At 45.0% G+C, this 23,307-nt stretch overlaps 1 long non-coding RNA gene across 1 annotated transcript in view; it reads right to left on the reverse strand.

The window, feature by feature from the left end:
- LOC138154097 (uncharacterized) overlaps positions 1-22,929 on the reverse strand; it is a 34,733-nt gene extending 11,804 nt beyond the window's left edge. Inside the window, exon 1 of the long non-coding RNA XR_011166548.1 lies at positions 22,416-22,929. This is a non-coding gene — a long non-coding RNA (uncharacterized lncRNA). The remainder of the gene's footprint in view (positions 1-22,415) is intronic.
- Between the last annotated feature and the right edge of the window lie 378 nt (positions 22,930-23,307).

Genomic DNA, 23,307 nt, shown 5'->3' on the forward strand with positions numbered 1-23,307 from the left:
CCAATGGTTCCACATATGGATGGTGTGGTGCTAGCTGGTGGAGCACCCACCTGTGTTTTCTTGGTGTTGATTGTTGTCTATAAGTGTGCACACATTCCACGTGCTGACAGTGAGTGGAATCGTCTTTGCAGACATTTTTGCACATCTTTTGTGTTCTGATCGCAGAGTTAGATCCCCCACCTGCCACAGTGATCAGAACAGGGTGCTTTTTCCAGCCCCTTCCTCATATCAGGAGGTGCACAGTGCGCTCTTTAAAAGGCTGCTCAGATCCCCAGGGGCTGCTGAATCCCTCTGCTGCTTCCAGTGAGAAACTACTCGACCCTGTGGCCTGGGCCACTGGCATGCAGGGCTGTGACTGCAGCTCCCAGTGTCAACGCACTGGCTGCCTCTTGGCTTCCCTGTCACACAGGTCACTGAGAGAGGTAAATGGTGAGATGGTACAGGTGATGGCCTTGACTGGTACCCAATTGGGTTTAAGTAAGGCAGAGCTGCAGAAGTCATCAGCCTCACTCTCTCCTCCTGAGTCATCACAGTCCAGGGGCAGGACAGAGTCAGGACGGTCGGTGATGCTCAAGGTGCAGTGGATGCCCTGGGCATCTTCGCTGTCTAATCAAGCCCCAAGGCCTCCACAGCACCCGCTTTAGTAATCTTCATGGTCATTGGAACAAATTGTTCTCATCCACCCATCGCACCAGGGGATGTCTCACATGAGTGGGGTAGACGCCACCCTAACTCACCAACAGATTTGAGACCCCTTGGTTGGGTTATAGGGTATGTTCAGGGAAGACTAGTAGCTCATCCACCTTTGGTGTCAACTGTTCCACCCGACTCACCTGTGGCTCCAAGAAGCTGTAGCACAGGGGCAGCTAGGTGGCACAGTGAATAGAGCACCGGCTCTGGAGTTCAAATCCAGCCTCAGACACTTGACATACTTACTAGCCATGTGACTTTGGCCAAGTCATTGAACCCCAATTGCCCTCAAAAAAAAAAAAAAAGAATCTGTAGCACACCTTGCAGTGGCCACAGGCCCCTGACCCCGGTCAACCCCGGTTTTGGCCAATGGGCTACACTAGATTAGTAGGTATGACCTGCATGAAGATTCAGCAAGGGAGACTTAGAAGGAGAGGCCAGATAGATAGGAGGAGAACAAGGTGAGAGTATTGTCCCGAAGACAGAGAGAAGAACATATCAGGCAGCTTAAAACCAGCCTCAAACACTTAGATGCCACGTGACGCTGAGTGAGTTCCTTAGCCTCCCTCAGTTTGGGGATGGCTAGGTGGCACCGTGGATAGAGCATGGTACCTGGAGTCAGGAGGATCTGAGCTCAAATCTGACCTCAGCCACTTACCAGCTGTATGGCCCTGAACAAGTCACTTAACCCTGATTGCCTCCACCAAAACACACACACACACACACACACACACACACACACATACATCTTGTCAGCGAGTGATGAGAGCTTCAGTTTTCTCATCTGTTAAATGGGGATAGTACCACCTACCTCCAAGGTTGTCACGAGGTATCTGGAAAGCACTTCGTAAATTTTAAAACATATATGAACACAGACTATTACTATTATTATCTCTGTTTCCTCATCTATCTAATGATCTTTAAGCCCCCTCTCAGTTCTGACATTCTGTGTTCTGAGGTCCCTTCTAGAGGCAGTGTGCCATAGTGGACAAAGCACTTTGGAGACAGGAAGATATGGGTTCAAGGCCTGCCTCTGACACATACTAACTGTGTGACCAAGTTATGTAAACGCCCATTCTCAGGAAGTTTTCTAAGACCATTAGTTACAGATGAGATGCTGAGAATTACCTACGCTCACAAAGAAGACCAAAAAGAAAAAGCTCTTTGCTGGCTTTGACATCTTTTGTTTCAAAGCCCCTCCCTCCCAGCTCTGACATCCTAGGTTCTAAGGGCCCTTCCAGCCCTGACATCCTCGGTTCTAAGGGCCCCCAGCTCTGACGTCCTGTGCTCTTTTTTGGGGGGGGGGAGTCTTTATTAATTTGTTTATGTTTAGTTTACAAGATTCATTACCACAATTCCTTGAGTTTCAAATTTTCTCTCCCTCCTCTCCCCCACCCCCCTATGGCGGCATACAATCAAGTATAGTATCTGCAAATACTTTCACATTAGGCATTAGTCAGGTTATAAAGAAGGATTGTATCAGATGGAGTGAACAATGGGAAAGAGGAAACAAAACCAAACAAGAAAAAGAAAAAGGGCAGGTAGTTTGCTTCAATCTGGGTTCAAACAGTTCTTTCTCTGGATGTAAACATCTCTCTCCATCATGAGTCTTTCAGGGTTGACTTATGACTCTGGATTGCTGAGAAGAGTCCAGTTTGTCAAAGCTGGTCATTACACATACGTTGTGTCTGTAATTGTGTACAAGTTCCTCTTGGCTCTACTCTTCTCACTCAGCATCAGATAGTATAAGCCTCTCCAGGTAAATATGAAGTCCATCTGCTCCTCGTTTCTTATTGCACAATAGTATTCCATAACATGCATATACCACAACTTGTTCAGCCATTCTCCAATTGATAGGCACCCCCTTAATTTCCAATTCTTTGCTACCACAAAAAGAGCTGCTATAAATATTTTTGTACATATGGGTCTATTTCCCACTTCTATGATCTCTTTGGGATACAACCCTAGAAGTGGTATTGCTGGGTCAAAGGGTATGAAATTATTTATAGCCCTTTGGGCATAATTCCAGATTGCTTTCCAGAATGGTTGGATCAGTTCACAACTCCACCAGCAATGCATTAGTGTTCCAATTTATCCACATCCTTTCCAGCATTTGTCATTTTCCTGTTTTGTCATCTTAGCCAATCTGACTGGTGAGATGTGGTACCTCAGAGTTGTTTTGATTTGCATTTCTCTAATCAATAGTGATTTAGAGCATTTTTTCATATGTTTATAAATATCTTTAATTTCTTCCTCTGTAAACTACCTGTTCATATCCTTTGACCATTTATCAATTGGGGAATGACTTGTATTCTTATAGATTTGACTCAATTCTCTATTTTAGAAATGAGTCCTTTATCAGTGACATAGGTTGTAAAAATTCTTTCCCAATTTTCCACTTCCCTCCTAATCCTGGTTACATTGGCTTGGTTTGTACAGAAGCTTTTCAATTTAATATAATCAAAATTATCCATATTGCATTTTATAATGACATCCTGTGTTCTAAGGACACTCCCAGCTCTGACATCCTGGGTTCTGAGGGCCCTCCCAGCTCTGACCTTCTCTGTGCTAAGGGCCCTCTCAGTCCTGACTTTCTGAGTTCTAAGGACCCTCCCAGCCCTGACATCCCGGGTTCTAAGGGCCCCCCAGCTCTGACATCCTTTTGCCCAAGGAGCCTCCAAACACTTGTGCTCTTACACTATCCCGACTCTATATCCTCAAGCTTCTCCCAGCACTTACAGTTCATTCTCTATGCTTTCTAGACTCTTCCAGTCCTAATTACTAGAACCCTATCTCCCCATGCTCTCCTTAATATTTCTTCTCACCACTTGAGGGCTTTGCTCCTTCCTTTGCCACTGCCTAAGCAAGCTTAAGGCAGCCCTTAGCCCAGTTCCCAGCACACAATAGGCACTTGGCAGATGACTGAAATGAGGATCCCATGAGATTTCCTTTTCTCAAAAGAGGAAGCTTCAAAGCCTACATCTTCTTTTTCTATTTGTGGCTTCTCACCCTCTTAGTCCCACCCATTTGAGTGGCTTCACTTTTTCGCTGTCAGTTCAAACCTCAGCTTCAGGTCCCATCACTGAGGGAAAAAATAGGTAGTTGTTGCCATTATTCTGGAGCCAGAATTACCTAGAACTCCACCAACCTACTTCATTCATTCAACAAACATTTATTAATGTTTTATTATTATTATTTTTATATTTTATATATAAATATATATTATTTATATGATATATATTATATTATTACTGTTTAATATAATAGTACAACACTGCACTAAACTTTGGGCAAGATACAAAATTTAGATAAGACATAGTTTCTGCCCTCAAGGAGCTTACTGACTAGTGAGATCTTGCTGAATAGGAATTTCACCATCACCTTAGCTCTAAACTGTCCAAACAACTACTTCAAGGTTCATGTCTCTCAACAAGCCGGGACAGCATTAGGGTCGTCCTCTAGTCAGGGCTCATTTTCTCATCCACAGTGTATTGACCAAAGACCCCAAGAGCTCTTGTTTTGTTGTTTTTATTGAGTCATTTCTTCCAAACTCCAGAATGCAAGAGATTGCCTCCTACTCAGGAATTATCCATCCTGTGGCTCATTGTTCAATCACCTGTACTTAGGGAAAGAAACACCAGGAAGAAGAAGCAGGTGGAGATATTTGCTCAGGCTCTCCAAGACAAACATATTCTCTAAATGTCACCTATGAACTGTCACCATTGCTGACATCCCTGTTGCAAGAAGTTCCAGAGAGAGTTCCAAATCACATGTTCATGAAAAAGGAAGAAGAGAACAAGGATAGAAATTATCTCTCCCTTTAAAGTCTACTAGATGCATAGTAATCTGATGTTTAATAATCTCAAAAATCCAGGCTTCTGGGACAAGAACTCAGTATTTGACAAAAACTGCTAGAAAAACTGGAAAGCAGATTGGCAGAAACTAGGGATAGTGGGGGTTTGACATCTGAGTAGAAAAAGATTCAAGGACCTTCCACTGTTAAGGGACACCAAGCACAGCTGTGTTGACCAGATACATACCAGGATGTGCCTGGGGAGAGAAGGAGCTAGCACTCTTCTAGTGATCGCAGTAGTGGAGGGGAAGGGACCTTGCTGGCTGTGGGCACTTCCAGGAGAGCAGAGTCTCTGGTTTCAGTTCTGGGGCAGAGAGGATAGCTGTAGTTTGCAGACACTGGTGGGACCACAGGGAGCAAAACCATTTGTGGTACAGTGTGGCTGGAGGCCCCATACGTGGCTTAGGAGTAGAGAAGAGACCCTAAGATTAGGCCCAAGACAGACCTCAGAAAGTAACAGGAAGAAGGACCTGAGACTTGGAGCATCATTCCCCATACCTACAACTTGATTACATTAATAGTTGCTAAAAACAAAATAAAACAAAAAATAAATAAATAAAATGAGTAAACAAAGGAAAAAGAACCCAACCATAGATAGTTACTATAGGGATAGGGAAGATATGAGTTCATATTCAGAGGAAGATAATGGAGCTAAAAAAGCCACTCCTTTTTTTCAATGAGAAACATCAAATGGTGCCAAGCACAAAGAAAGTTATTGGAAGAACTTTAAAAAGACTTTAAAAATCAAATAGGAGAGGTTGAGGAAAATTTAGGGAAAAAATAAGAGCAATCCAAGAAAATGAAGAAAATTATGAAAAGAAAATCAACCAACTGGAAATAGAGAATAAAAAAAAAAAACTTAAGGAAGAAGATAATTCCCTGAAAACTAAAATTGAGCAAGGAGAAGCTAATGACATTCTAAGACACCAAGAAATCATAAAACAAAATAAAAAAAAATAAAACATTAGAAGAGAAAGTGAAACATCTCATCTGAAAAACAAGTGATTTGAAGAACAGATTGAGGAGAAATAACAAAAGAATAGTCAGACTACCTGAAAATTGTGATTAAAAATAAAGAATCTTGATACAATATTACAAGAAATAAGGAAATTGTCTTGACGTTCTAGAACAAAAGGCAAAACAGAAATTAAAAAAAAAAAGTCCATTAATCACCATCCTGAAACAAACCCCAGGAGGAAAACTTACAGGAATATCATAGCCAAGTTTCAAAGCTCCAAGGCTAAGAAGAAAATATTGGAAGTAACAACAACAGCAACAAAAAAAACAAGAAATTAAATAACATGGGGCTACAATAAAGATTACCCAAGACAGTAGCTACTATGTTGAAGGACTGTAGGTCTTGAAAAACTGTATTTTGTAGAATAAAAGAGTTGGGGTTATGACCAAAGGTAACTTACCCAGCAAAGTTAAGTATAATCCTGAATCGGTTAAAAAAAAAAAAAGACATTTAAAGAACTCAAAGACTCAGGTTTTCATGACAAAAACCTCAGAACTTAAGAGAAAATTCAACACATATTATCCGGGAGAAATATAAAGTAAACATTAAAGACACATTATAAGGGACTCAATAAGGTCAAATTGTTTACTTCATAGATGTGAAAATATTAACAGTACTCTTATGATTGTCATCATTTGGGTAATTTGAAAGAAAGGTGTGGGCTGAGTTAAGTATGATGGGGTGATTCTAAAAAAAAATAAAACTGTGTAGGGAGAGGTGCAAAGGAGTAATTATCTCACACAAATGAGGCATGTAGTAGGGAGGGTAGGTAGTGCTGGAACTTTACTCTCGTTGGGAATGGGTTAAAGAGAGAACAACATACATATCTAGAAGAATATAAAAGTCTTCAAAATTCAGAAAGAAATAAGAGTGCAAGGGGAAAGGATGGGGGGAGTGGATAAGGGAGGGTCTTTTAGAGGACTGGGTAGGTTAGGGAATAGGAGGGCAAGGTGGTGGGTAAAAATAAAGCAGAAGAGGGAGATGGGATAGGGTAAATAGGGTGAGAAGGACAGTGAGGAAAACTAGGAAAGAGGAAAATACACAACAAGTAATTAAAACTTAGAATGTGAATGGGATGAATTTACCCATAAAACAGAAATGAATAGCAGATTAAAAATTTTAATTCAACAATATGTTGCTTTCAGGAAACATTATAAAAATGAGAGATACGTACAAAGATAAAATGAAGAAGAGTAGGATTTAGTATGTAAAAAAAAAAAGCAGGGAGGCAGCTAGGTGGCGCAGTGAATGGAGCACTGGCCCTGGAGTCAGGAGGACCTGAGTTCAAATCCAGCCTCAGACACTTAACACAAAACTAGCTGTGTGACCTTGGGCAAGTCACTTAATCCCAAATTGCCCTACCTTCCCCCCTGCAAAAAAAAAAAAAAGCAGGGATAGTAACCATGATCTCAGACAAAGTTAAAATAGATTTAGTCAAAAGTGAAAAATTAGAGAAAATATACTATGTGTCAGTAATGTTATTCAATAAGGTTTTAGACCATTGTAGCACTAATGCAATAGTCACAGCACCAATTGCTACTGTAAATATGCCAGTATAGTTCTCAATTGCAAAATATAACAGACTCTCCTGTAGAAGACAGAAGCAAAAACATTTATTCAGACACGGAAAGTCAAATCCTGACACCAGAAAGTCAAATCCATCATAGTAACAGAGAAGTTAATATACCATAGAATAGCATGAAGTCACACCATCCTTTAGCTTTCCCACAAACAAACACTCACAAACCTAGTTGTTTCCCTGGGTGCATCTTCTCTCTCCCACCATCTAGCTGCTCTAACTCCCAGCTTCCTGTGGGCTCTGTTCCACCTTTCAACAAATTCCTCCCACCACAGGCTCCATGTGATTACACTCAGTCTATTAGGGGTCGGGGGAATATCTTCGAAAGCAGAGAAAATCTTCCAAATTCCCTTAGGTTTACTAAGGGGCAAGGAAGCTCTTCAAATTACCATTACCATTACAACCATTTAAAATACCTATACAGTATAAAATACCTGAGCATATACCTGCCAAAAGAGATACAGGAATTATATGAACATAAACATAAAATACTTTTTATACAAATAAACTCAGTTCTAAATAATTGAAGCAATATTATTGTTCATGGGTAGGTAAAATGAATAAAATTTTTAAAATTACAATTTTACCTAACTAATTTATTTATTCAATGTCATCCTAATTAAATTGCTAAAAAAAATACTAAATATATATATATGTTAAATATATATAACATATTAGAAAAAATAATAATAAAATTCATTTGGAAGAACAAAAAGTCAGGAACCTCAAACAAACCAGGGGGAAAATGTGCAAAGGAAGTAGATTAAGCAATATCAGACCTTACACTATATTATGAGACAAGAGCATTGTTGAAGTATAAAAAGGATAATATTCATTTATTTTGAATTAAAATTTCCTTATATAGATAAAACCTATGTAGCCAAGAACAAAAGGTATGCAGGAAATTGGGGGGAAACTTTCATGGACAATCTCTCAGATAGGATGTGATTGGGTTGGAATATTGCAGTCATGTAGCAAATGATGAGCTGGTTGATTTAGAAAAACATGGAAAGATTTGGACTTATAAAGGAAGATGCTATGCACCCTCAGAGAAAGAGATGATAAGAGGAAATAAGCATAGTGTGGTCTTACATATCTATTTATAACTATGTATGTGTATATTTATAGATATCTCTGTGTGTATATGCATATATGTGTTATGTGTATATATGTATTTATGTGCATATGTATATATAGATATACAAATCTACACTTAATTGTAGACTTCTTGGGGGGGAGGGGGCAATAAAGTAAAAAGTACACAGTAAAGAACAAAAGAAAACCAATAAGGAAGAAAGAAAAGTTGGGCAGCTTTGAGAACAATATATAGTATTTATTATATAGGTTTTCATGAAATGGACATTTATTGTTTTATACTGAATCCTCTCTTATGGTCTGCTGTGTATGTGGCAATGTTTTTTTTTTCTTTTCTTATTTTGCATTTGTTTAAAATAAAATAATTTACAAAAAAAATTATTTGCTCAGGGTCACATAGTAAGTTGGGTTTTTTTTGGAGGAGGCAAGGCAAGGCAATTGGGATTAAGTGACTTGCCCAAAGTCACACAGCTAGTGTCAAGTGTCTGAGGTCAGATTTGGACTCAGGTCCTCCTGACCCCAGGGTTGGTGCTCTATTCACTCACACAGTAAGTTTTGAAATCAGGTTGTCCCTGATTCTAAATTTAAAACCCCTCCATTGTACCATGATCTCTGTTGTTCGATGTATCTTCAAGCTGCTAAATCATGACATTCTCTAGCCCTGGTATACAGTGACATCAATAACTTACAGAGGCTGCTAATGAAGTAACACTAGAACCAAGAGCAGGCATTTTCCTCTTAGAATGAAGGGTACGGGGGGCAGGTAGGTGGCACAGTGACTAAAGCGCTGGCCCCTGTAATGGGAATGAAAATTTGGAAGATCTTCCCTGCCCCAAGGCTAAAGTGCACCTGAAGCCTGGGGAGGGAGGCTTGTTTTTCAGTAGATACTTCTTGATTGGCCAGTGAGTCAATAAGGTTGTTACATTCTCTGAGCCAGGAGAAGGCTATATAAGCCCTGATGTGAGGCTTTGTTTTGGGGGCTCACTTTGAGAAGTGTTCTGTGATTTGATCTGTATTCTGGGAAGCCGTTGTCCAGGGCCCCCCTGGCTTTGAAAAACCCAGATGTGGAAACCCAGATGTTGACTGGGTATGGATGTAATGGTTGGACAGTTTGGAAATCTGTCTACTTGATCTGTTTCTGTCTTGATAATTCTGCCTGTATACTTTGAAGTTCGGGGTGCTGACCTTTTTCCCCTGAATGAGGTAAACGATACATGTCTGACTGATTAAAGTAAGCTTGTTAACCCATTTTGAGTTGCTTTCCTTTAACAAAGAAGATCCAAGAACCTGTGGTGGCAACAAACCCTGAGGACACTTGGGGTGCTTGCTGCTACAGCCCCAGAGTCAGGAGGACCCAAGTTCAAACGGTTCTGGCCTCAGACACTTAACACCCAAACACACACACAAAAAAAATAGCTGTGTAACCTTGGACAAGTTACTTAACCCCAATTGCCCTCCAAAAGGCAAAAAAAAGAAATGAAGAGTACAGATCTAATTTTGCTACTTATTCAACAAGTTTTCCTTACTGTAAAATGAGACTAATAACTGTCTTACTTATAAAAAATAAAATTATATATAGAGGTTCGGAAAACACTTTGTAAGCAATATGCAGACTCTATAACTAATAAATCATTTTCTAGAGACTGAGCATAAACTTCAACAACAACAAAAAAAGAAACTAGGTATAGATCAATGACTCACACCATATACCAAGACAATGTCAAAATGGGTACATGATTTAGGCATAAAGGGTGATACCATAAACAAATTAGGAGAACATGGAATAGTTTACCTGTAAGATCTATTGATAAGGGAAGAATTTAGGACCAAACAAGAGAGAGAGAATTATGAGATATAAAATAGATAATTTTGGTTATATTAAATCTTAAAATTTTTGCACAAACAAAACCAATGCAGCCAAGATTATCAGGAAAGCAGAAATCATACAGCAAGTATTTCTGATAATGGCCTCATTTCTCAAAGATATAGAGAATTGAGTAAAATTTATAAAAATACAAGTCATTATGTAAAATGCTCTAAATCAATATTGATGAGAGAAATGAAAATCAAAATAACTCTGAGGTACCACATCTCACCAGTCAGATTGGCTAAGATGACAAAACATGAAAATGATAAATGCTGGAGAGGATGTGGAAAAATTGGAACACTAATGCATTATTGGTGGAATTGTGAACTGATTCAACCTTTATGGACAGCAATCTGGAACTATGCCCAAAGAGCTATAAATAAGTGCATACCCTTTGACCCAGCTATACCACTTCTAAGGTTGTATCCCAAAGAGATCATAGAAGTGGGAAGAGACCCCATATGTACAAAAATATTTATAGCAGCTCTTTTTGTGGTGGCAAGGAATTGGAAATCAAAGGGGTGGCCTGGTGGCTCAGCGCATAAGAGCACTGGCCCCAGTGTCGGGATGACCTGGGGATTGAATCCGGGCTCAGATACTTAGCACCACACCCAGAAATAACTGGCCGTGTAACCTTGGGCAAGTTACTTAACCCCAATTGCTTAAAAAAAAAAAAAGAATTGGAAATCAAGGAGATGCCCATCAATTGGGGAATGGCTAAACAAATTGTGGTATATGAATGTAATGGAATACTATTGGAATAGTTCCATTGTAATGGAATAAGAAATGAGGAGCAGACAGACTTCATAATAACCTGGAGAGACTTATATAAACTGATGTTGAGTGAGAAGAGCAGAACCAGGAGAAATTTGTACGTAATTTCAGAAACAACATATTTGTGATGACCAACTTTGATAGACCAGGCTCTTCTCAGCAATGCAAGGTTATAAGACAACTCCAAAAGACTCATGATGGAAAGAGATGTCCACATCCAGAGAAAGAACTACAGAGTCTGAATGCAGATTGAAGCAAACTACCTGCTCTCTTTCTTTTTCTTGTTCTGTTTTGTTTCCTCTTTCCCATTGTTCATTCCATTGGCTATAATCCTTCTTTACAACCTGACTAATGTTTAATGTGAAGGTATTTGTAGATCCTATATTTGATTGCATGCTGCCATGGTGGGGGGAGGGGGAAGGAGAGGGAAGGGGAGAAAATTTGAAACTCAAGGGATTGTGGAACTGAATGTTGTAAACTAAAACTAAACATATAAATTAATACAAATAAAAAGAATACAAGTCATTTCCCAATTGATAAATGGTCAAAGGATATGAATAGGCAGTTTTCAGATGAAGAAATCAAAGCTATCTATAGTCATATTTAAAAATGCTCTTAATCACTGTTGATTAGAGGAATGTGAATTAAAACTATTACCTCACACCTCTCAGATTGGCTATTATGACAGAAAAGAAATGATAAATGTCGGAGGAGATGTGGGAAAATTGGGACACTGATGCACTGTTGGTGGAGTTGTGCACTGATCTAACCACTCTGGAGAACAATTTAGAACTATGCCCAAAGGGCTATAAATTTGTGCATACCCTTTGACCCAGCAATACCACTACTAGGTCTATATCCCAAAGAGATTTTTTAAAAAAGGAAAAATATCTCTTTATACAAAAATATTTATATCAACTTTTTTTGTGGTGGCTAAGAATTGGAAACTGAGGGGAAGCTCATACTGAGGAATGGCTAAACAAATTGTGGTATATGATGGTGATGGAATAGCATTATGCCCTAAGAAATGATGAGCAAGATGCATTCAGAAAAACCTGGGAAGACTTACATGAACTGATGCAAAGTGAAGTGAGCAGAACCAGAAGAACATTGTACACAATGATAGCAATATCATACAATGAACAATTGTGACTTGTCTGTATCAATGGCCAGGAGATCCCAGCTCCACTGGGTTCCAATGAAGCATGTTCTAGACAGGGCAATCTGGGGAGGGGGGGCAAATAATTATCTCCATTATAGTTCTAAAGAACCTCACAGATTTGACATTCTGATGTGTTGAGATCTCTCCCTGCTTTAATATTCTGTGTGCTAAGGGCCTCTAAACTCTAACATTCTCTCTTTTAAGAGCCCTCCAAACTCTGATATTCAGTGTCCTAAGATCTTTCTCAGTTGTGACATTCTGTGTTCTATGTTCTAAGGTCCCTTCCAGCTTTGACACCACGGGTCTCTAATACAACAATGCCTTGCACCTAAAATCTCTTCCACAGTCCTTGAATTTTCTTAGGAAATGCTGGCTGTCTCATTTGTTCCCCTATTGTAACATTTATTAAGCACCGACTATGTACCAGACACAGTGCTAGGTGCTGAGGAGACAAAATTTAAAAGGAAACACTCCCTAACTCTATTGGGAAGAATCTCAGACTTACCTCACTTAGTTTTCTCTCTCAAGGCTCCTTTGCACAATGACTCTAAGATCTCTATAATCATCCCCAACACACATCTCCCTCTACTGAAGCTTTCCTTTGATGCCTCTCCATGGCATAGAAGTGACCCCATGTTCTCAGCATCAGTGCCAGTAATGGGCAGCCTCTGGAACAACCCAGCAAAATAGAAAGGCTTCAGGTAAGGACCCAATGATGGACTTCATGTCTGTCCTCTGAGAACCAGCATGACTCAGGGATCTATTTGGTGTTCTACTTAGCAAAAAAAGAGTAAGTGCTATATAAATGGTAGCTATTACTGTAATTATTATGATAACTACCCCTTGATACCTTGTAAGGAATGAGTTTATGGTGGCTGTAACCATGATAGAAGGACTGGCTCAGCCCTATGGGTCCTGTTGGCAGCAGTCACCTTGTGTGCTGGCCTATAAGTAAACTGGACCTATTTCATTTTCGGCTTTGTTTTCTTTCTTTCTTTATGCTTTTCTCTGCAGAGATGAGTCTGAATTCTGGTTCTGCTTTTTACCTCATCTGTGACCTTGAGCAATTCACCTAATCACCTTCATTTCCAGGCCAGAGCCATCTCCAGTTGTCCAGATCTATACCGGGCCACTGGACCCAGATGGCTCTGGAGGAGAAAGTGACTTTTGAGACATGCTGTATATTATCAGAAAGAGCACAGGACTTTAAGTTAAAACAGTAGCATTCAGATCTCAAGTGAAATCTGAAACAATCCAACAAACATTTATTTGATAATAAATAATTTAATAATAAATAAAATAATAAAAATCCAGTAATCATTTATTAAGCACCTACTACTGTATGTACAAGTCTCTGTGCTAGGTGCTGGAGATTTAAAGATAAAAAAAAGTTCCTTGCCTTCAAAGAGCTTACATTCTACTGAATTTATGCAACCTGCAAACACATACTGGACCCCCTGCAGATTTTGCTACCGAGGGAAATGGCTCTTCCCATCTTTGGATCTCAGTCTCCTTATCCATCAGATGGGGAAGAGAACACTTCCTGTCAAGGATACTGTGAGAAACAGTCACTTGTTGAATCTTTGTGTAGAATGAGGCTCTTCTGCCCTCGTGTGGCTGAACTAGACATTGCTGCCCCTGTCTTTGCTGGGAAAGATGGAGGAAGGAAGCTGGTTCTGACCTTAACAAACCATAGGCAGAGAGGCTGTACAGCTGAGCTAGGGAGACTTAGGTTTTGGCTGTCTCCAACTCCATGACCCAAGAGAGGGAAAAATCATCTCCCTTGGAGCTAAAAAAGCTGTATGTCCAAGGCTTGGGCCTAGAAGTAGGTCCCTGGTTACCTACCTGACCCATCTTTGTCCTTTTCTTCATGAACCCCCAGAAAGCAGCCTAGAAGAGAGGTCCTTAGTCTGCCTATCCACCTGAGCCAAAATAGCCTCTACTCCTTCTGACTGAGTCCAGACTTCAAGAATGTTTGGCCAAAGGTCAGTGACAGGGACAAGAGACTCAAGAGGCCCATCTATACCTGGAATCTCGGGGTTCCAAATTTAACTACAAATTTCATTGAATGCTAGAAGAAAATTGAATGAAGTCAAGCTGAGTCAACTAGCATTTATTTAGTACCTACTGGGGTAACTAGGTGGCACCATAGTGGATAGAGTGCTGGACCTGGAGTCAGAAAGATTTCATCTTCTCTGAGTTCAAATCTGGCCTCAGAACACTTACTAGCTATTGTGTGACCCTGGGCAGTCACTTAACCCTGTTTGCCTCAGTTTGTTCTTCTGTAAAATAAACTGAAGAAGGAAAAGGCAAACCACTCCAGTATCTTTGCCAAGAAACCCCCAAAATGAGGTCGTGGAGAATCAGACATGACTGAGAAACCACCACAACATGTCAGACTCTATGCTTAGTACTAGGGATTGAGGCTCCCACCTTCAAGGAGTTCACAGTCTAATGGGGGGGACAACATGCAAACAACTATGTGATTAAAATAGAGACAGGATAAATTAGGGGTAATCTGCAAAAGGAAGGCACTAAGATTGGTTAAGGAGGACTGGGAAAGGCTTCTTGCAGAGGGTAAGTCCTTAGTAATGACTTGAAGGAAGCCAGGAAATTGAGGAGGTAGAGATGAGGAGGGAGAGCAGTCCGGGCATAGGGGATGTAGCACCTTGTTCAAGGAACAGCAAAGAGTCCAGTGTCACTGGATTATTGAGTAGGTGGAGAAAAGGGAATTATAAGAAGCCTGGAAAGACAGGAAGGGGCCAGATTACAAAAGACTTTACAAACCAAGCAGAAGATTTTATATAGGACATAGAAATCAAGATTTAGAGATAGAAGTGATCCTAGAGTTAGAAGGAATCTGAGGAGTCATCCAATCTAAAACCCCCATTTTACAGTGGAGGAAACTGAGACTCAGAGAGGTAATGACTTGTCCAAGGTTTCACACAGGAAGTGGCAGAGTTAGGATTTGAACCCAGGTCCTCTGATTCCATGTCCTTTGCTCTTTCCACTGTTCAATACTGACTCTCTGTACCATGTTGTCTTAGAACACAGAATGTCAGAACTGGGAGGACCCTTAGAACAAAAATGTCAGAGCTGAGAGGATACAGGATGTCAGAGCTGGGAGGGCCCTTAGGACATAGAATATTAGAGTTGCAAGGAACTTCAGGATAGACTTTCCTGGCAAGGCTCATAGAAGTCAGGCCACTAAACGTTTGTGAAATGCCTACTACGTGCTGGACACTGCTAAATGCTGTGGATACAAAGAAAGACCATAGACAATGGCTGCCCTCATGGAGCTCACAGTCTAATGGGGCAAACAACAGGCCAATGACTATGTATAAACAAAGCCATGATAAATGGGAGTTAGAATGTCAGAGCCAAGAGAGCTTTTTTTTTTTTTAAATTAAACAATCGCGGTTAAGTAACTTGCTCAAGGTTACACGGCCAGTTATTTCTGGGTGTGGTGCTGAGTATCTGAGCCCGGATTTGATTCAGGTCATCCCGACACTGGAGCCGGTGCTCTTACTTGCGGTGCTACCTGGCCGCCCCCAAGAGAGCTTTTCCAAAGTGCCTTACAACTTGGACATTCTACACCCTAAGAGCCCCCCAAGCTGCCTGTCTGACCTGGCGTACACACAGCCTCATTTCTCCTCAGCCTTGCTTTCCTCGTCTGTAAAATGAGGGGGTTGGACTCAGTGATCTCTGACATTCCTTCCAACTCTGGGTCCCTTGTTGGTTTTCTGAGATTCTGAACCACACATCCTCCTGAAATCCTGCATTGAGGGTCTGTCTGCCCAGTATGCTGCAGGCCCTCCTCCCAGTTTCTCATCATCTCCTGGTACCAAGTGAGCCCCACGACTGTCTATCTCTTCTTCTTTACCTCCCCTACACACCAGGTCCAGTCACTTCTCCAAACCTACATTTGATCGACGCCTTCCCTTCCTCCCATCAATCATGGACTACAGGCCACTCACACCCACCCCAGTATCTCCATTACTCTTTGGATTGCTTGCAATTTTGATTTGTTGAGCATGGAAGTGTTTCATGATTCACAGCCATAGGGAATCACCAGAATATTAGTGTTAGAAGTGTCAAGTTTTTGGTCAGGGAGCAACTTTGTGTCATTGAAAGTGCCTCAACTTTCACAGACAGGAGCCAGCTCTATGCCTCCAGTTCAAGCCAGTGCCCAGGCTCCTTGACTGTGACCAATGCCAATCTAAGACGTGTGTCCTGACATACTGTGCATACAACATCAAATATAGAAAGTCAGAGCTGGTAGAGCCCTTAGAACACAGGATGTCAGGGCTGGGAGGGCCCTTAGAGCACAGGATGTCAGGGCTGGGAGGGCCCTTAGAACACAGGATGTCATTTTTTTTTTCACAACATGATTCATGTGGAAATATGTTTAATATGATTATATGTTATAGCCTATATAAGATTGCATGCTATCTTGGGGAGGGAAGAAGGAAGGGAGAGAGGAAAATTTAGAATTCAAAATCTTATAAAAGAGAATGTTGAAAACTAATAATTAATTAAAAAAAAAAAAGAACACAGAATGTCAGAACTGGTCATAGTTAGGAGAACCCTTGGAAACAAAGAATGTCAGAGGTATGGGGTCCTTAAGGACATAGATTATCCAAACTGGGAGGGACCTTAGAATAGTGAAAGTCAAAAGTAGGAGGCTCCTTAAGACCCAGAAAGTGAGAGCTGGGAGGGATTTCAGAACAAAGACTGCCAGCCAAGAGGGCCTTTAAAGATCACCTCCCCCAACCAGTTCTTTGTATTAGATTAGAAAACTGAACTCCAGAAAGGGAAAGAGATTTGGCCAAGGTTCCACAGGATATTAGTTAAGGAGCAGATGGAACTTAAATCCTGTTCTTCCATACTCGTTTTCTACTATTAACCACTCAGTAAGTAAACATTTATTACTGTCTTCTATGTGCCAGGCACTATGCTAAGTGCTGAGAATACAAAAAGAGCCAAAAGACAGTGCCTGCTCTCAAGGCTTTTACAATTGAATGGGGGAGACAACATGCAAGCAAATATATACAATGTAAGTTGTAGAAAGGATAAATAGATAATTAGGAGGGAATAGGAGATAATTAGAGATATGTAGGAGGGAAGGCACCAGAATTAAGAGGAGTTGGGCAGGCTTCCTGTAAAAGGTGGGGCTTTAGTTGGGACTTAGGGAAGCCAAGGAGTTCAGGAGTCAAAGCAGAGGAAGAACATTCCAGGGATGGGGAACAGCCAGAGAAAATGCCCAGAGCTGAGCAATGGAGGGTCTTGTTGGTCAAATCACCAGAAGCCCAGTGTCACTGAATCAAAGGGTGCATGGTGGAGAGTAAGGAAAGGTAGAAGGGAGTTAGGTCATGAAGGGCTTTGAATGCCAAACCAAGCTTTTTGTATTTGCTCCTGGATATAATAAGGGAACCACTGGAGTGTATTGAGTAGGGGGGTAACTGCACTTTACAGAAATCACTTTCGTGGCAGAATGGAAGATGGATTGGAGTGGGGAAAGACCAGAGGCCGGAAGACCAACCTGCAAGTCAGTACAGTAGCCCAGGTGTGAGGTCATAAGAACTGGACCAGGGTTCTGGCAGTATCAGGGGAGAGAAAGGGACATATTTGAGTGATGTTGCAAGAGTGAAACCATGAAATCATCGGGGCTTGGCAAGTTTGGATAGGGGGGATGTGAGAGAGTGAGGAATCCAGGACCTTGAGGATCTGGGACGATGGTATTGCCCACAATACTAACGGGGAAGGTAGAAAGGGGAGAAGATTTAGTTCTGCTTTGGACATAGTGAGCTAAAAATGTCTACTGGACATCCAGTTCAACATGTATGAAAGGCAGGTGGAGATGTGGGACTGGAGACCAGCAGAGAGCTTGAAACAAGAGAGGCAGATTTGAGAATCATCAGCATAGAGAGGGCTATTAAACCCATAGGAGCTGATGAAATCACCAGGTAAAGTGGTACAGAGGGAGAAGAGAAAAGAGCCTAAAACAGAACCTGCCACCTCCAGTTAAAGGGAGTGATCTGGAGGAGGATCCAGCAAAGGAGACAGAGAAGTGGGAGGAGGACCTGGAGGGAAGGGGGTGTCCCAAAAGCCTAAAGAAAGGAAGGGCAAGGAGGAGAAAGTGTCAAAGGCTTCAGAGAGGCCAAGGAGAATGAGGATTGAGAAAAGCCACTGGGTTTGGTAACTTAAAAAGATCATTAGCCACTTTGGAGAAAGCAGCCACACTACAGGAGAGGGCAGTAGCTAGGTGGTCATGGGGAAGGCATTGCCCTCAGAAGCACCAGGTGGAACAGCTGTCCACTGCTCATCCCCTTCGATCCAGCTGGGTTTGCCTGCCAGGCTGTAGTCCCAGGCTCCCTTCCTGGGCCTGAGAGGAATTAGGAATGAAGTAGCAATCAATGAGTAATTAATGAGCAATTAACTATAAACAATTAACCTGAACCGAGCTGCCCCAAAGCCCTGGGGTAAGCAGCAGACACTGTCATTTACTGCTCAACACTCTAGCTGTTGGGGTCAGGAGTTGGGAAAGGGACACCACTCCTCCTGTCCCCCTCCCCCGGGGAGGCCCATAGCAGGTGGAGGCCCCAGCTGGGCATGAGGCCCAGCTCTGAGCTAAATAAGGCTCAGAGTGTTGACCTGAGGGCTCAGGGCCATGTAGGCTCTAGGCGTGGCTGGGCTGGTTGGGTAAGCTGGGTCCCCAGGGGCCCGATTTTCTGGGGACTAGTTTTCCCACTTGTAAAGCAAGAAAATTGCTGACTACTGCACTCTGGGGCACTTGAACGATCTTGGCAGGAGACAAAGTCTCTTTGTAGGAGGACAACCTTAGGGGATAAGGCCCCCCCTTACCTAGAGGCCTTTAAGCAAAGACTGGGTGACCTGTCAAGCATTTATTAAAGCCCCTGCTCTCTGCTAACCTCTGTGCCTAGGTACTGGGAATCTCCCATTCCTAAACTCTGGTTTCATTAATGGAGGGCTTTCCCAACGTTATTAACTTCTATTTTTCCTGTACATAGCTTGTTTATATAGATTTCTTTTTATTTTTTGAGAGAGGAAGGTAGGGCAATTGGGGTTGAGTGACTTGCCCAAGGTCACTCAGCTAGTTTTTTGTGTTAGTTGTTTGAGGCCATATTTGAACTCAGGTCCTCCTGACTCCAGGGCCGGTGCTCTATTCACTGCCACCTAGCCGCTCCATATAGATTTCCTTGCATATTGTCTGGCCCAGCAGATTGTGAGCTCCCCAAAGGCAAGGGTCGGTTCTTGCACCCTTTATGTCCCCAGCAACCAACACACAGTGCCTGGCACAGAGTAGGCTCATATAAATGCTTATTTCCTTTCCCGCCCCCTTGGGCCATCCAGTGACCATCAGAGGGCGCCAAGGCCCTGAGTTTGAAGCCAGCCTGGGGACAGGGGGACAGGGGAAAGGACCGGGCAGTCCTTCAATCTAGGAGGTGGTTCTGGCTGCCCCAGAAGGGCTGTGAGATGGGAGGGCTGGGGAGGGTTAGCTTGCACTGGAGGTGAGAAAGCTCAGTATCCCCTCCTCCCTTGAAGGATCTCAGGGGGTTCTGAGGAGACCTGAGTTACCAATTTTAAAAAATGAGGAGATTAGACTGAGGCCTCTTCCAGTTCTCAATTCCTACGGTCAGAGGAAGGAATTCTAGGCCCGGCTGGGTGTGGGGATGGGGGGAGGGAACCCCCAAGTCAGCTCCGGGGGAGCAGAAAGCACTGCACTGCAGGAGCCCGGAGAGGGTGAAGGTGCAGGGACCTCCAGTGCCCCACTGCCCTAAACAGCCTCATTCTGATAGAACCAGCTGTGGCCCTCCTTCAGTTACCCAGGGCGGGGCCTCGGAACAGGATGGGGGGGGGGTTAAGGAGTGGGGGCGTGGCTCTGGGGCGGGGAGGGGCTTCATTGATGAGGCTGGATTGGGAGGGGGAGGGAGTGGAAGGGGGCTCCTGTTGCCAGGGAAACCATTTCCTCCGTCTGGGCTCGCGGGGAGCAGCTGCAGACAGAACCCGGCGGGGGGCGGCCAGGGGAGGGGGTGAAGGGTGGTAGGGACACCTTCCGGAGGCCCGGGCCAGGACCCCCACCGCTGCCGCGGCTAAGGGGCTCCTCGCCTTGGTTTGCATGGAGCCAAGAATCTGTTGGGGGCGGGGAAGTGGAATGAAATTAATTGGGTGGAAAACCTAGGGGCAGGGGTGGTACAGTCGGTCCTGGGTCTCTGACTCGGAAAGCTAGAGGGACGAGATGGGGAGAAGATACCAGAGGGGGCCAGATCGCTAGGGAGGAAGAGGAGAGAGTAGGAGAACTGAAGTGCGAGCCTGCTGGTGGCCTTGGGGAATAAGGCGAGGGTGGGGGTGGGACAGGACGGGAAGGGGGTGGTGTGGGGGTGATGGAGACCTAAGAATAAGCCATGGCTGGGGAAAAGAAGAAGAGGGGAGAGGATCTGGGCCTCCTGGTGCCCCTTGGGTGGGAGACAGGGATGGTGAGTAAGAGTTTTAGAGGGGGGAGGGGCGGTGGGCAGAGAGCCCGGGAAGACTGGGCATGTCTAGGGGGCAAGGGGAAGGGACACGGAGCCTGGCCTAGGGGAGAGGACACGAGGGTAGGGGTGAGTTTCTGAGACGGGCCCTGGAGGGGCGGGGCAGGCACTGGAGGGATGCTGTGGAAGGTATCGAGGGGGGGGGCCTGCTGGGGTTTGGGGGGGGGGAGGAGGTACAGAGTGAAGGGAAGTTCAGAACCTGAGGCCCTGGGAAGAGAATCCGGGGGAACAAGGCACGTGAGGAAGGGAGGGAGGGTCCTAGGGGACAGGTGTCTGTAGGAAAGGGGGCTACATGACAGAAGGAGAGGAGAAAGGTGGGGGAGGTAGGGGACACCCGAGTGGGGCAGAGGTGGCATGCTGCAGAGGACTGGTATAATCCTGGTGCTAAGGCGGGCTGGAGGGGGAGGGGCACTACTAGGGAGAGAGCCCTGGGAGGCGGGGGCTACAGCTCGTGGTTTTGGGGGTGTTTTTCCATCTCCCTAAACAAAGGCCGTAATCTTAGAGACCTCGGGTTTGGACCTCTAGTACGGGATAGGGAGGAGGTGAAGGCCCTATTACCCCAGTTAGGGCATCTGCAGAACCCGGGAACCTGGTATTGAAGGGGTAGGGCGGGAGAGAGAAGTCAGGTGGGCCCAGGCTCCCAGGCTGGGAACGGGAGCTAAACTAGTCTCTGGGCCTTCCTAAATTGGGGGGTGGGGGAAGCATGAAGGCGATGCGTGTAGTCTTCTCCTTCCCTTAGCCCTATGTCGCTAATATTTTACATCATATTGTCAATGATTCGATTAACGTGAACAGAAATATTGTGACTGAGGCTTCCAGGCGGCGCAGTCCCCCGGGAGAGCGCAGCGCAGGCGTGCTGAGTCCCTTCCCCGCCCCCCAAAACCCGAGTTCAGCCTTCCCATAGTGGGGGAAGGGACTAGGCCAGAGTGTCCGGAGGCCAAGAGACCAGGGGCGGCTCTTCCCCAGCACAGGCTGAGCGGTGGGGGTGGGGAAGAAGAGGAAGCGGCAGCTGCGCCTGCGCGACTATAGAGCTGGCAAGGGGCACTGACCCTCTTCTACTAGGGGCTGCATTTCCCTTCGCACCCCAATCACTCCATCATTCTTGGCTTCCTCCGGGTTCCATCCCCCAGGCCTCCCCATCACCTGTGGAGCGGTAAATCCCCCAGCCCCCAACACCAGACACGCCCACCATTGGGTCTGGGAAGTGTCCGGCTCCACGCCAGGGGTCCCTCAGACTCAGAACACTTAGAAGCAAACCCTATCCCGTTCCCCTAGAGACTTGCTGTCTAGGGGATCCGAGGAGCTGTATAATGGTGGGGGAGGAGGCGCGCACAGCTCCGGTAGCCAAAGTTTGAGGAGGGGAACGTAACTTGAGGCAACAGAAAGATGGGGCGGGAGGGGGTGGCTTGGCACCAGGAGAAACCAGGAGGAAGGAGCGAGAAACAGGAGAGAGGGATGGAAAGCAAGAGGGCCCAGGAGAGAGGGCATCGAAGGAGGGTGAGAAGGGAAACTGATTTTCTGCCCAGGTTACTGCTTAATGGATCCTAAGTCCCGACTGGCGCCTCGACGCTTAGCTTCCATCCCCAAAGAGACACACCCCCCAGGGGTGGAGGTGGGACAAGACAACACCCTCCACCCTCTGGGAACTGCCGCACGCTCCGAGGTATCCACTGGCCCATTCCCGCCCATTGACACAACCGCACCCACCAGCACTCTTCTACCTCCACGCACGCACACACTCGTATTCATACACCCACGCGCCCACACCAGCTCACACAGAGACACGCATAACCCCGTTGGCCCACGCGCACAGTGATCCACTCACATTTGCACTGGCTTTGCACGCAAGCACTCGCACCCTGACACACGGGGACACTGATCCCCCAGGCACCCCCAGGCTGCTGGATCCCGCACTTGAGAACTGAAGGAACTCGGCGCTGCTGCCGTTTCAAGCTCCCCTTAGTGCCAATTGATTCTGCAGGAGGAGCGGGCAAGGCTGCGGGATCTGGGGCCAGGGCGGGCCGGGAGGAAAGGGGCCACTCCTCCCCAGCAGCCCGTCCGGCCCGGGGCGGGGTGAACTCAGGGGGCCAGAGGGGCGGCCGCAGTCCCGGGCCGGGCCGGGCTAGGTCCCTGCACCCCCTCCCCTCTCTTCGCCGCGCCAAGCTGCACTGCCCCGGTCCGCAATTTATTCCCGGGCAGAGTGACAGTTTTTGGGTCAGGAAGCAGCTGTTGGAGTCAGCCGGCTGCCCTCCCTCCGCTCGAATACCAAATCAGGCCTCGGGGAGGTAAATAGGGGGAGCTCGTGAACCGCCAGCGGGCAGGCGGGGAACGGAGGGGGCTAATAGAACCCCTGAACCAACCCTGGCCCCCTTCTCCCTCCATTGGCCTGGGCGCCATCCATCGGGGCCCTGGCTTCCGCCCTAAGCACAGTCGGCTCACATCCACTCCCCCCCCAACAGCCTTCCAGATCCCACCTCCAGAGGAAGGGGGGGGGGGGCAGAGTGAAGGGAGGAGGTTGGGACCTGACCTTTAAAGGGAGGGGCTGGGGGAAGAGAACTTGGGTGGAGAGAGGAGCTTGGCCAATGGGGAGGGGGCCACCATGGGTGGAGGGACCGGGGGAGTCACAGGAGGGGGCAGAGCTTCGATGGTCTCTTAGCTAGGTGCCTAATTTTCTCCACACACACACCCCTTTCCTCCTGTGCCTGTCTCTGTCTCAA

The sequence above is a fragment of the Petaurus breviceps genome, unplaced genomic scaffold, assembly GCF_028583685.1.
Source record: "Petaurus breviceps papuanus isolate PSGF00001 unplaced genomic scaffold, PetGlider_PUasm1.0 108, whole genome shotgun sequence".
Taxonomy (NCBI): Eukaryota; Metazoa; Chordata; class Mammalia; order Diprotodontia; family Petauridae; genus Petaurus; species Petaurus breviceps.